Consider the following 11620-nt stretch of genomic DNA (forward strand, 5'->3'; position numbering starts at 1 on the left):
ATAAGCAGCAGGTTAGAAATGTGAGCTTTTCTGAAGAGTGGATAAATCGAAGCTTTATGACCAGTTTTGAACCAGGACAGATATATTACTTTTTCTTTTATACAGCACATCTCTCTAAGCCTGAAACTGTCTTTCCTGGACCACAGCCCTGAAATTTGACAAATGTTTGCCATATTCAAACATTTTAAAACACTTCTAACATCAACTTAAATGAAGTAGAAAGTCCATGAAGGATAATAGAATTTAAAACTACAAGTCAACTTTCAAAAACATTGCTCAGCATCCTCCTTTTATAGATGAAAAAAGTAGGATCCGTGAGGGAAGGGTTTTCCAGGAAGACATTGCCGGTTAGTGGCATTTCCTAACTCCCCAGCTGGAGCGCCTTCTGCTTTCATTTGCCATAATACTAACTACCCTGGTGGACAATTCATTTTTTGTATTATTAAAAACATTTTGGAAAATGATCACCACAACACAACCATTCCCCTGCCACTTTTATTTAAATTATTTTTTGTCGTTGTCCACTACTTACTTTCCAACCATTGTTTATAAGTATGCTTGTATTTACATGGTTTCAAGGATAGTATATACACATACCGATTTTTTTCTACTTTTTTTATGATTGTAATTTAAGAGTTGCTCATGTTTCTACTCGTCTTTGGTATCATTGCCCTTGAAGTATGTATACAATAATTATGTGTGTATTCCCTTATTTTTTGAGTTTTTTTTCACTCTTCCCGATTTATTTACTTTTCTTCTTTTGACTTTTTCCCTAAGAATCAATTCTAAGTGATGAGATTATAGGATCAAAGGCTATGAACATTGCTATGGCTCCTAATACATATTGAAAAATTACCTTTCTGGCTGGTTGTATTTTCTTTTCCAAAGTGAAATGGGGAAAGGAAGGGCTGTGGGGGGAGGGAAAGAAAATTTCTAAATTTCACGCTTGTGGTTAAAGAACTGAAGTTGTTTATAGAGGGCACAGTTTCCCCAGAGACGACATAGCAAGTGAAAAGGAATGAGGATGGCTTGGTTACTATGGTAACTAAAACTATTATTGTTACATATTAATGGGTATTAGAAACTCTTTTTAAAAGGATCAGCTGGTTTGTGTTGCTATTGAGCAAGGACCTCCCCTCTCTCTCACACCAGGGTCTGGTTTACATAACAGCCCCCAAAGAGCAAAGATGCTATTTACATTGGGGTTTTAAAAAATCTACTTCCTTTAATTGCTGTTTTATTAAGTGCCCACTTAAGTGCCTGGGGAGAGAACCAGGAAGAACAATTAGCTCCAAGGCATCAAACTCAGTATTAAATAATCTGAGGAGAATAAACTAATTCCATTGCAAATGTGATTTTAGACTCATGCTTTTTAAATCTAATTTTCATTGTGAATGTGACTGATGGATTTTTCCCATTGCAATATTTAACCAGGGGTGTTTTGTGCAATTAGTGACTCTTTTCATTTGTATGAATGGTGCAGATTTTGGCAAACGGTGAAGGGGAACATGTACTTTAACAGATTTGGGATATCCTTTGTGGACCTCATTATAGAAGAAAGAGTTTGAAAACGAAAAACTTGAACTGAAATGTTAGATAATTCTTAATCATGAATTAAGCTGCCATGCCAGGCCAACCCAACGATACTAAATCAAAATGTCAATAGTGTTGGGGAAATGCCCTGCTTTCCAAATACCCGAGTAAACTCAGCCCTAGGAAAGATGGTCATCGGTGTTTGTCGAGCACCAAGTTTGAGCTCAGCAACTGTGTGGGGCACCCTTGGGCATACTAACAGTGCAGCGTGTTTGGTGACACTGAAGAAGGAATGAGAACAAGGAAGAAGAGACACTGGTTCTGGTTCTGTACTCCAAGAGCAAGTCACTCCCCCTTTAGGTCTTAATTTCCTGTTGTGGAAATGGCAGAGTTGGAGTAGTTCCAGGATAGCTAGCAGCTTTCCTCTAAGTGTAAGCTACCCTGCAGGGATAGTGGCTGCCAAGAGTGCTGTGGTGAAATTCAGAATACAAAGGCCTGGGCTGGGGGAGGGTGGGGGAGAGAGCTCTGTGATTGATTAGCTACGTCTGTACAGGTTCGCACTGGATTGTGCATGCTGCTACTACTTACGGGCTCTGGGATCCTGAGCTCTCAGGCTCTGATAGTCCTTGATGTTAAGAAAGATATGAGATTCTTGCCCTAAGTAACTTTAAACTAGTTTGGGAAAATAAGGTCAACAACCAGAAATTACAGTGAATAAATCAAGATGGAATAACTACAAGTCCTAAAATGAACGGTACAGATGATAAATGTCAAGATCCAGAGAACGGGAAGATCAGTAAAGATTTGGATAATCGCGGATATTTTCTCGGAGGAAAGAACACTGAAGTCGGGTCTTGAGGAACAGGGCGTGCACCGTCTCCACACATATTATCAAATTATGAGAGGATTTCAAGTGTGTTTTGTATTTTCAAGATATTCATAATTTATAGAGTTTTCATAATCATTATAACATTTAACCTTCAAAATAATCCTGGAAGTAGGTATCATTAGCCATAGCATACAGAGGAGGAGCCTGATGTTTAGTAGTAAGTGACTTTTTCAAGAAATGTCACAAACTTAATAAGGTCCATAGTGGTAAATAGACCCACAATCTAGACTTCGACTAAGGTAAGTCTACCAGTTAGGGTTGAGGATTAAAGAAAAAAAAGTCCCACTAACTAGGAAAAGACTCATTGTTGTATAACCATGGTAATGAGAAGACACCAAAACTGGTGTTAAACCTGTTTAACTAACCTGCTCCAGGTAAACATGCTTTTGCAGGCCAATCCAATCAGGGCAGCCAGTCAGGGATGAACTCATTTCAGAAACATTCCTGTGAGTGACAGCCAAGCAGCAGCGTTCTGTAACCAAGCTTCTGCAGACAACTTCAACACATTTATGCTTCTAAAAGGCCTCCAGTCCCGAACGCCATGCTTTTCCAAACTCCTCTACCGTATTAACAGACCGTACTCAGAAAGGGTGTGCCTGTTCAGCATAGCTCTCTCTTACTATAGTAAGCAGTAAATTCAGCTTAAAAAATTTTTTTTTCACATATTGAATGTTTCTTTTATGATCTTTTAATGCTTCTGGAGGTTTGCTAAGGTCATCTTGAAAACTGGCTTGGCAGTATTCCAGGGAACCATCGGGCCAACATGGGCACCCACTGGGCCCCCGTGTCCAACCCCATTGGGCTTTCAGAATCTGTTGCCAGGTGACTGAGTCTGACCAACAATCCAAGTGTTAACTAGTTTCACTGAGCTGTCATTGCTTATTATAAGTAAGTAGGTCTGTGCCTTGCTTAGGTCACTTCCTTAGATCACGAGGCTTAGGTCTTTGTATGAAGCAATTAGACCTCTTGGTTTGGAGGTGCACTCCATGGTAAGTAATTAGACTGAAGTCTTTGTATAAAGTCATTACACATTTTTGTTTTGAAAGTATATCATTTGATAAATATTTTTTACCATAAACCATCTTATTCTCCTGCTGTTTGCATTGTTTTTGCTGTTATTTGTCTGCACGTACAAAGTCTTGTTCTATGTATTTTTGTTTTGCTCTAGATTATCTTTTTTCTTGTTAAATGTGTAAGAGTGTGGCTCTGGCTGGTGTAGCTCTGTGGACTGAGTGCAGGCCTGCGAAGCAAAGGGTTGTCAGTTCAATTCCCAGTCAGGGCACTTGCCTGGGTTGCAGGCCAGGTCCCCTCTGGGGGGCACACAAGAGGCAAGCACACATTGATGTTTCTCTCCTTCTCTTCCTCTCTCCCTTCCCCTCTCTCTAAAAATAAATAAATATATTTTTTTAAATTGGTAAACTAAAAAAATAGAGTTCAGATCATTTCAAACAGTATTCTGGGATGAACCTAATACTGAAATAAAAGGGAAATTTGTCCTCTCTTTTTATAAATAGGCTTAAGTGTGAACTGAGGGATTTAATAAGGAAAAAATAAAAATGTTAAATTGCCAATTTAAAAACACTTAATATGTAGATAATTCCAATAGCCTTACTGAGCAAACAATCTAGAAACCCATATAATTTATGGATCTCTAAATAAAACACCCGAAGGGCCTCTGTTCTGTGAGATCGGAGCCTGCGCGTAGATGAGGACACCTGCAGGGAGCACCGCCATCACAATGCTGTGAGCGCATCACGCTGTAGCTCCTCTTTGTCAAACTGTTTCCTGAACAACAAAATCTCACTGAAGTACACATTCGCTACTCCTATGTGGAATTTCTTTTTCTTTTTTATTTAAAGTTGGAAACAGTACAATGGCCACTTTGTGGTTGGATGATTGCCCAGCTGCTTCCCGGTAAGATGCCATAAAGGAGAGAAGAAGAGTGGGGAGGTGGGGAAGGTTTGAGGGAAGATAATACAGAACAGATGGCGATGTTTACCACTGCATTCACCTTTGCATATGCGAGCAATGCTTGCAAAATTTCTAGGAACTGGGCATTGCCAGAAAGAAAAAAAAGTGATTTATTAGTAATAACAGCATCAATAAACTTAATCACACCTGGGGTGGTTGAGCTGGAATTAGAAATCTGAGCTTATCACCTACTTATAAACCTGTCACTTGCGGTAATCAGAGCTTTAAAAAAGGGGGGAGAGGGGAACAGGGCACAGCTCATGTTACTGCATCCTAGCAGTGAAACTCTTGATTAGACTAATTGAGAAATGCCGTTTCTCTAAAAGCAGGCGTAAAGATTTAAGGCAGGAGCAGGGAAGGCATTTAGGTGGGAATGATGAGTGTGAAACAGACTGAGGAAGGCTGAGATTGTATCAGGAGACATGAGTTGTCTTCCAGTTCTGCTCTAACTGGATGTATGAACCTCTGGGTCCAGGTTTCCCCATCTATGTAAAGGGAGGACTGGACCAGAGTGGTGCTTTCTGAATCGACCTTTTAGCTGCTGAATCTTTTCTTCAAATGGAAGTTTTTTGCAGAAGCTTAACATCAAAGCTGATTTTAAAGATGAAGTTGCTCTAGTTGACGAAGAGGTGGTGGGCCCAGAAACCCATTCATTCATTCATTCATTCACTAATTCATCGAGTATTTTTTGAAATGCTATTATGTGCCAGGCAGTGTTCCAATGCTTGGAAAACATCACTGAAAAACATCAGACAAATATCCCTGCCCCTATGGAACTTATTTGTTAGCAACGGTAGGGGGCGGAGGGGCAGACAAACAAGAAACCTTGTAAATCAACAAATTAGGTGGTATGTTAGAAGGTGATACATATACTAGAAAAAAGAAAAGTAAACCAGAGGAAGGGGGATCCAGAGTGCCCACTTGGTGTGGGGGAAACAGAGAAGAAAGTTAGGGAAGGCCTCATGGGAAAGAAAGGTTTGAACAAAGATTTTAAAAGGCAGTAAGGAAACCACAAAGCACTTGTCTGGAAGAAGAGCAACCCAGGCAGAGAACAGCCTGGGCAAAGGTGCTGCACGTTGGAGGGATAGTGAGACGCTGGGATGGCAGGAGTGCAGGGAGCAAGGGGGAGCATAATGGCGGAGGAGACTAGAGAGGTAATGGGGGGCTAGATTATTCAAGGCCTTAAAGAGTCCTGCCAGGAATTTGGCTTTTATGCAGAGTAAAATGGGGAGTCACAGAAGGGTTTTGAGCCAAGAAATAGTGTCCTGGTGTGACTTCTGTTTTAACAGGTTTGCTCCTGCTGCCGCACTGAGAAGAGACCAGATGGCAATGGGGATGAAAGCAAAGAGAACAGTTAGGAGGCTGTTGCCTGATTCAGGCCAGAAACGAGGTGGCTCAGACCAGGGCATTAGCTGCGGAAATGGTGAGAAATATGTCCAAGTTCCACCCCTCAGCCTCCTGCTCAGTCCTACAGCTGCTTCCGGGGTACCCCCTGGAGTGCCCCTGACTTGTAGGAGTACAGTTGGCCAATCTGTGGATGTTGTGACCTGCAAGTCTCCCTACTGGCTCTGGTGCCCATCTCCAGGAGAGCTCGCACACTAGCGTTCAAGGACCTCCCTATGATATGATGGATTTAACTTTTTTCCAGCCTAAACATTCACATTTCGGATAATGAGAAATGTTGTGGCTTATAAATCATCACTAAAGTCTACCCCAAACTCACCCCGACACCAGCAGTTCTGGCTTTGAGAATAGCCTCACGTGCCTCACTGAGGCAGGTGGTCCCTGGTATGCAGGTTCCATCCCTGCTTCTCCTCTGGATGATGATATCAAGGGTTCAGTACCCACTTGTCACCTCAAGACCCAGATCCCTCCACAGGCTGCCTCTGTGCTTCCTGCACTGTCGTATTCGTGATACTCCCATCTATCCCATATAGCAGCTTCTCAGAGGAAGTAGGTTGTTGTGATTCAAATCTATGGCAAAAGTTCCACAATTAAACAGTATTATAAGCAGCAAAATTTCAGAGAGTTTTAGAGTAGATGGATGTTTGTTTTTGTTCACTTTAGTCAGATCTTACAGGCAGCTGCTTGATGATATGATCTGAGGGGCCCAGAGAGCCCAGATGCCTAAATTATCTAACCCACAGGCTTCTATTACTTTTGGAATACTCCGAATTTAAGCCAGGATGTCAAATAGGATTTATTTCAAACATCAAATGTGATCAGTTCTGAGGCTACCTGGAGCAACGCATTGAGGATAGAGAAGCCACATCCAGGTTCTACAAGAAAAAAACTACTCTAATTGATTAATTAAGTCTACCACGGGCACAGGGCTAGAAGGTATTATTACACATTTTATCCCCATTTTAAACCTCCCTCTTACATTATATTCAGAAGGCACCAGTGAAAATACAAACATGAACAGAAAACATTACTGGTAAAGGAGCTCATTGAACATTCATTCAAATATTATGAATGTTTTTTTTAAACATTTTATTTATTTTTAGAGAGAGGGGAAGGGAGGGAGAAAGAGAAGGAGAGAAACATCAATGTGTGGTTGCCTCTCGTGTACCCTGCACCAGGGAACCTGGCCCGGGACCCTTTGGTTTGCAGGCTGGTGCTCAATCCACTGAGCCTCACCAGCCAGGGCCAAACATTATGAATGTTTTGAAGAGCAAACTCCATTTCTTAAGTATGAATCCTTAAATTGGTTATAACCTGGCCTAAATCTGCTCAGTTAGGAAATAATTGTTGAATGCAAAACTGGTAACATCTACTCCACTGTTTCGTCTATTGCCTTTTGGCACCATACCTTTTATGAAAGTTACTTTTTCAGCACTCCCTATTTGCAAGGCACAGTTTACGGGGTTTCCCTATATTATCTCAAATTCTAACGTCAAAGCAGAAAAGCAGGTGTGACTCATGTCCATGTTAAATAGAAGACTCTGGAATGTCACACAGTTACGGGAGGCAAATGAAGGTTCTGAAGCCAGTTCTGGTCACCTCTAACATTTAACTCTTTCCTTTTTAAAAACATTTGCAACCGGCCCTATGAGCTCACGCGAGGCCTCTTGCAGAGGGAAATTATCTACTAATGGCTGTCACCAGCTGACAAATGAGGAGGCTGTTCATCTCAAAGTTGACTCTAGAAGCTTAAGCCTGGTGATCTTTGTGATTTCACTAAGCCCTGAGAGTAATTAACACTGATTCAATAAAGGCTGAAGCCCCATATCCAATCATTTGTTTGCATCTCTTCAATAAAGTGTAAATGTCAGCTGGAGGGACGTGCCTCATTTTGCCCTGATATTTTAAAGGATGTGACTGTTTTCTCGGAATTCACGTTTCCTTCCTGGCCCCCTCCCTTTCCCATTCCTCCCTAAGTCACCTCCTGTGGAGTGGTTGCAGGGAAGAAGGGCAGGTTTCCAAATGCTGAGCCAGGAGTGGGAAGTTCCCTAGAAAGTATGCCTGATTTTCAGGTCTGCGTTTTTTATCTTTATAGAACAGAAACATTTAATTGGAGGATTCCACTGACATAGATAATATAATTTTAGGGAATAAAAGCAAAACTCCAAATGGGCTTTTTTTTTTTTTTTTACCTATGTATCTTTAATAATGCTTACAAGTGGAGACACTGAGTTAAAACATGGCAGGCCTTGCCCACAAGCATTTAACCCGTGAGTGCCTACTGTGTGATCCCTGCGACACCAGCATCTTTAGGATGGCAGGTGAGCAAGGGACCCAGGATTCACAGAACTTAAAGTCCACTTGGGGAGGCAACATGGACAGCTAGTATGTTTGGAGAACATGTGGATAATAAGAGCCTACACTTACATAGCTATTTTTTATATGACAGATCCTGCTCTAAATACCTTGCATATATTAACATATTTAATACTTAATTCATATGTTTAATCAGGAATTAGGTACTATATTTATTCCCACTTTACAACTGAGTAAACTGAGGCTGAGGTCACACTGCTAGTAAGAGGCCAAGCTAGAACTTGAACCCAGACCTCAACCACAACTTTGTCTTGCCTCTCACGTTAATTACTTGATAAAGTGGCCATATGCACAAATAAAGCTGTGACACAGAAATTCAGTGTAGCCTGTGTAATGCTGGAGGGCTTCAAGGAGGAGGCATTAATCCCTGCGTCTGCATCTCTCTCTCATCGGAAGCTTAGACACCTGGCTGAGGCTCTGGCATCTGGCTTTCTCCACTTGAATCCCAGCTCCACCTCTTACTATGTTTGTGAACTTGGACATATTTTTTAATCTCTCTGTGACTGTTTCCTCAACTATAAACTAGAAGTAGTGATTGAATCTATAAAAATTCTGTACTGGTTGTGAGAACAAAATATGACACTGGAGGTAAAGGGCTTAGCAAACTTAATACATCCGACAAGTTCACTGAGTATTCACTGTTGTTCTCCTTACTATTATTGTTTATGATCGGTTACAGGGTGTGGATAACTGCTGCCTTACACTGGCAGGAAGGTGCGCAAGGGAACTACTGTCAAACGGGGCAGAAGCTTGGATCTTCAAAAGAAGCTTAGCTATAGCAACGACACTCTATGTCTCTCTCTCTCTCTCTCTCTCTCTCTCTACCCCCCCTCCCCCGCTGTCTCCATCTTCTCCTCTCCTACTGTGATCTGGCTTTTTCCAGGGAGTGGTGGGGTAAGCGGGTGAAGACCGTGGTGTCAAAATTTCCAGCATATATCAAACTTGACTAGTGACCCCAGAGGAAAGAAGAGCAACGCAAACACTCCCTAGGGAAGCCTTTGACTGGCCTGGCTTAGTCATGTGGCATTTCTTGGCCAATCACTGTGACCAAGGGTACAGCAGTTGGCAGTGGTACCAAGAACTACAAGAAGAAGTGGAGGGACAGTTCATCTCAGGAAGGGGGTGCTGTCCCCAAAGAGAGACGGCAGGGAAGGGAGACAAAAACAACAGATGTTAGTCCTCCAACACCCACCCTTAGTACATAAAAACAAGCTTACTTTGCCACACCTGGGTACATAAATTTAATAACCAAATAACATTCTTTGTGATGAAAGAAAAATTACCATGTGTATCAGCTTGGAAGCTTAAAACCAAAGCAACAAAGAAGTGAAGAAGATATTTTGTCAATATAAAACAAATTTGAGACTGTAAGTCAGATCATTCTTAAATTTATAACTTCCTTTTGTTAGTTGCCTGGGGTTTAATACTAAGTTGTGGTAATTTTCTAGTCCTACAGAATTCCTTAACTAGTTTTTATATTGGGAAGAGAGAAAACTTTGTGCTATAGATACAGTGATGCAAGTTGTCAAAAGTAAATTTGTAATGAATATGCCTCAAAAACTCATTTCATGGTATATAATGCTATCACAGCAAATTTACAGATGATTTTCTCATCTGTAAAAAGTTTCTCTTTTTGATGATTTGGGGTAAGGTGGTAATGGGATTCATATGATTTGCAGGTTTGAAAGTATCTTTTGTAGCTTTTGTCAAGTTTTTATTTACTGATTCAATAAACATTTCTTAAAGTTGTACTATGTTACTTTTACCAGTTTGAATGAAATCTGCTGGAGCAGGAAATGCAAGCAAGTCAGCACTTCCAGCCCTTGAACTTCTGTGATTTTCTGAGCAGTCCCTGGAATTAAAACACTGCTGGGCGCCGGAAAGCGATCAGACTAGATCTAAGCATATTGATTGGCCAGAGCAGGTGATATAAAGTATTTAAAGTATCAATGAATAAATCCTTCTCTCTTCGGGGAAAGGCAGGGTAGGCACTGAAAGGGGAACCAGGAGGGCTCTGGGTGCTTGCCCTGTTCCATTTCTTTCAACTTAATTCGTAAAGTTACCGTACAGTGAAATTGACTTTTTCTTTTGGTGTACAGTATATGAATTTTAACACACGTACAGATTGTAACACCCCCACAACCAGGATTCTGAGGTTCTATCACCCAAAAAAACTCCCTCCTGCTAGCCCTTCACCGCCACATCCTCCACCACACCTGTACTCCTGGCAATCGCTGATCTGTCCCTTATCACCATCGTTTTGCTTTTTCAAGAACATCACATAAACGGAATTATACAGTTGCCAAGACCAGCGAGGGGAGGAGGTCCTTGAGGAGGGGCGATAGGAGATTAAGAAAGACACAGATATAGACGGTTTAAGGAAAAGTGGGGGCCAGGTGGGGCATTGTCCTCTGAGGGAGTGACAATGACCCTGAACGTGGTCTCCATGTTTATTTTATAAGGGTTAGTTAGATAAAGCTCAAGGACGTTTTGCAGACTCAGGGGAAAACTGCAGGCATAATTGCTCCATTCCCAGGCTATCTAAATGATAAATATTTCTTCTGCAAAAGTTACAGCCGCATTCTGCTATCTCCTTCTTAACCCCTGAGGGTCCCCACTGCTGTTGCTGCTGGCTTGATCCACCTTGCAGATGCAAGCAGTCGAATGCGGCCTTGCCAAGCACTCAACCTTAGCTCTGGTGCCAGCCTTCACCATCCTCCACATACAGTATGTAGCCTTTTGACACCTCCTTCTTTTATATACTTCCCATAATGCTTTGGTGATTCATCCAAGTTGTTGCATGTATCAATAGTTAGTCCTTTTTTATTACTGAGTAGTATTCCATTGTATGGACACACTATAGTTTGTTTATTCACTCACTCACCTAATGATTGAGTGTCCGTTTGTGTTGTTTTCAGTTTTGTTATGAAAAGAGCTGCTAGAAATACTTGTGTGCAGGTTGTGGTGTAAACATGTTTCATTTCCTGACATGGGTGGTATTTGACTTATGATTAATCTATGGTATGTGCCTTTTCTTTCTTGTACTTCTTTCTCTAGGACAGCAATTTTCAACCTTTTTTTTATTTCATGGCACACATAAACTAATTACTAAAATTCTGTGGCATACCAAGAAAAATATTATACTTTTACTAATCTGACAAAAAAATAAATATAACTTTGATACATTCACACTGGATGGCTATGGTTGTGTTGGCTGTTGTCAATTTTTTATTTGACAATCTAAGGGAAAAGAGGCCAGTGCCCCTAATTAAATAGGTATTGCATGGTTTAAAAATTCTTGTGGCACACCAGTTGAAAATCACTGTTCTAGGATGTTAAATAAAGGAGGATTTAAAATATTATTGAGTCTGGTTGGTGTCAAAGAAGGGAAATTTTCTGTGGAAGGAGATGACTGAAAATGTATTTTCATTTGGCCTTAGAACACGG

At 41.1% G+C, this 11620-nt stretch overlaps 1 long non-coding RNA gene across 1 annotated transcript; it reads left to right on the forward strand.

Annotated features, from left to right (window-relative positions):
• The first annotated feature begins 3324 nt into the window (after positions 1-3324).
• Positions 3325-11266, forward strand: LOC123480520 (uncharacterized). Its single transcript, XR_006656556.2, has 3 exons — positions 3325-3411; positions 5683-5816; positions 8853-11266. It is a non-coding gene; the product is annotated as an uncharacterized lncRNA (long non-coding RNA).
• The last annotated feature ends 354 nt before the right edge of the window (positions 11267-11620 follow it).

The sequence above is a fragment of the Desmodus rotundus genome, chromosome 7 (assembly GCF_022682495.2).
Source record: "Desmodus rotundus isolate HL8 chromosome 7, HLdesRot8A.1, whole genome shotgun sequence".
Lineage (NCBI taxonomy): Eukaryota > Metazoa > Chordata > Mammalia > Chiroptera > Phyllostomidae > Desmodus > Desmodus rotundus.